At 39.0% G+C, this 3,162-nt stretch overlaps 1 non-coding gene across 1 annotated transcript; it reads right to left on the bottom strand.

Moving 5' to 3' along the window:
• Window positions 1-1,866: 1,866 nt before the first annotated feature.
• LOC130977920 (small nucleolar RNA R71) lies at window positions 1,867-1,970 on the bottom strand. The gene has a single exon (XR_009085590.1). It is a non-coding gene; the product is annotated as a small nucleolar RNA R71 (small nucleolar RNA).
• Between the last annotated feature and the right edge of the window lie 1,192 nt (window positions 1,971-3,162).

Raw genomic sequence — 3,162 nt, 5'->3', positions numbered from 1 at the left:
ACTATTGCAACTCCCCGGCAACGGTGCCAAAAATTGACGTGGCAAAAATTGGCGAGTTAATAAATTATTATAAGAGATACGTTGCAAGTACAGTCCTTAACCAGCCGAAAATCTGCTTATCAATTTAGAAGGGTTGTCACAATATTGAAATTAAAATACTGGGAGTATGAATCCCAGGTCGTTTCCCAACGAGTTGCAGAAAGATATGCTATTTTATTAATCAGGTGTTTTCAAAAATGGTTGAGTTGATAAACAGGAAATTAAATCAAAGAATTTAGATAATTTAAATAAAAGCCTTAGCTTGACTGGGAGTAGATTAGTTGGAAGCCCTTTTCTTGTTGAAGTACTCTCAAGATTAATTGATAATTGAAGGTTGTTCTGCTTAATTATCCCTTACTAGGTAAAGGAAAGTCAAGCAAGTTGGAAAGCTATTTCTAGTCACAAGTTCTAATCCTCTCCCTTGGGAAGGACTAGTGTCAATGACTAGAGGGTGATCCAACAATAAACCAAATTACAATTTTTCTCTTGAGTAATCCAACTCAAGGTTTCCTTTCAATAATCTCACAATCAAGTTATGGAACTACTCACTCATCATAATTATAGACTTCACAGAATCAATGGGAAAAATAAAAAAAGACATAATAAATAATAATAAAAGGGATTAATTAAAAATAAAAATAGTTTTGTATTAATAACTTGTGAAAATAATCCAATGTCAACTCTGGAGGAATTAAGAATATGGAAGAATAAATGAAAAGTAAATAACAAACTATAGTGACTAGTACCGGAGGTAGACTCTTCTCAAAAGCTAAAGCCAAAATCTTCAAAATCCTAATTATGAATGTTCAAGTGAGAAACCTAAGGGTGGAGTAAATTCAGATCTAAAAAAGAAAAATTATGCGTAATGAATGTTGTTCCTTTGTCTCTGCATGTTCCCTCGCTCTAATCTGTGTTTCTGGTCCGAAAACTAGGTTAAAATGCGGACCAGAAACTCTGCCAGCGACTTCTAAAATTCTGCAGATCGCGCATGTCACGCGGCCGCATCGTTCACGCGTTCACGTCACTAAGCATTTCTCGTACCACGCGTGCACGTCGTCCATGCATTCGCGTCGTTCGTGCAGCTTCCAATCCGCGTGGTTGCGTCAGGCACGCGAGCGCGTCACTGTGATTTCTTCCGTTTCGCGCGGTCGCGTTAGCCATGCGACCGTGTGACTTCTCGCTAGTTATCTCCTCAATTCTTTGTGTTCCTTCCATTTTTACACGCTTCCTCTTCATTCCTTACGCCATTCTTGCCCTATGAAGCCTGAAACACTTAACACACAGATGACGGCATCGAATGGTACAAAGGAAGATAAAAATATATAACTAAAAGATTTTAGGAAGCAAGTTTTTAATCATAGGATATTTTTAGGAAGGAATCGTAAATACATGAAAATCATATGAATAAGTGGACAAAGATTTGATAAAACCATACAATTAAACACAATATGAATCATAAAATAGTGGTTTATCAATTATACTACACCTACTTCCAATTTTTATGGAAGAAGCATCTCAATGCCTGCCATTGGAGCAAACAATTTTGAGCTGAAGCCTCAACTAGTTGCTCTAATGAAATAGAACTGCAAGTTTCATAGACTTCCATTGGAAAATCCCTATCAGTTTTTAACTGAATTCTTGCAGATCTGTGATACTGTTAAGACTAATAAAGTAGATCCTGAAGTCTACAGGCTCATGCTTTTCCCTTTTGCTGTAAGAGATAGGGCTAGAACATGGTTGGACTCACAACCTAAAGATAGCCTGGACTCTTGGGATAAGCTGGTCACGGCCTTCGTGGCCAAGTTCTTTCCTCCTCAAAAGCTGAGCAAGCTTAGAGTGGATGTTCAAACCTTCAAGCAAAAAGATGGTGAATCCCTCTATGAAGCTTGGGAAAGATACAAGCAGTTGACCAAAAAGTGTCCTTCTGGCATGCTTTCAGAGTGGACCATTTTGGATATATTCTATGATGGTCTATCTGAGCTTTCTAAGATGTCACTGGACCATTCTGTAGGTGGATCCATTCACCTAAAGAAAACACCTGCAGAAGCTCAAGAACTCATTGATATAGTTGCAAATAACAAGTTCATGTACACTTCTGAAAGGAATCCTGTGAGTAATGGGACGCCTCAGAGGAAGGGAGTTCTTGAAATTGATGCTCTGAATGCCATATTGGCTCAGAACAAAATGCTGACTTAGCAAGTCAACATGATTTTTCAGAGTCTGAATGGATGGTTAAATGCATCCAACAGTACTAAAGAGGCATCTTCTGAAGAAGAAGCTTATGATCCTGAGAACCCTGCAATAGTAGAGGTGCATTACATGGGTGAACCCTATGGAAACACCTATAATCCCTCATGGAGAAATCATCCAAATTTCTCATGGAAGGATCAACAAAAGCCCAAACAAGGCTTTAATAATGGTGGAAGAAATAGGTTTAGCAATAGCAAGCCTTTTCCATTATCTTCTCAGCAACAGACAGAGAATTCTGAGCAGAGCCCCTCTAGCTTAGCAAACATAGTCTCTGATCTATCTAAAGCCACTTTAAGTTTCATGAGTGAAACAAGGTCCTCCATTAGAAATTTGGAGGCACAAGTGGGTCATCTGAGTAAGAAAATCACTGAAACTCCTCCTAGTACTCTCCCAAGCAATACAGAAGTGAATCCGAAAAGAGGGTGCAGGGCCATTGATATAATCAAAATGGCTGAATCCAGAAAGGAAGGGGAGGACGTGAATCCCAATGAGGAAAACCTCATGGAACGTCCCTCAGACAGAAAGAAATTCCCTATTGAGGACCTAAAAGAATCTGAAGCTCATATAGAGACCATAGAGATTCCATTAAACTTCCTTCTGCCATTTATGAGCCATGAGAACTATTCTTCCTCTGAAGAGGATGAAGATGTAACTGAAGAGCAAGTTGCTCAATATCTAGAAGCCATCATGAAGCTGAATGCCAAGTTGTTTCGTAATGAGACTTGGGAAGATGAACCTCCCTTGCTCATTAGTGAACTAAATTCATGGGTTCAGTAAACTCTACCTCAAAAGAAACAAGATCCTGGTAAATTCTTAATATCCTGTACCATAGGCACCATGACCTTTGAGAAGGCACTGTGTGACCTGGGGTCA

Source organism: Arachis stenosperma, chromosome 4 (genome assembly GCF_014773155.1).
Source record: "Arachis stenosperma cultivar V10309 chromosome 4, arast.V10309.gnm1.PFL2, whole genome shotgun sequence".
Classification (NCBI taxonomy): Eukaryota; Viridiplantae; Streptophyta; class Magnoliopsida; order Fabales; family Fabaceae; genus Arachis; species Arachis stenosperma.
The sequence above is the reverse complement of the archived record's forward strand: the minus strand, read 5'-3'. Positions and strand labels throughout refer to the sequence as shown.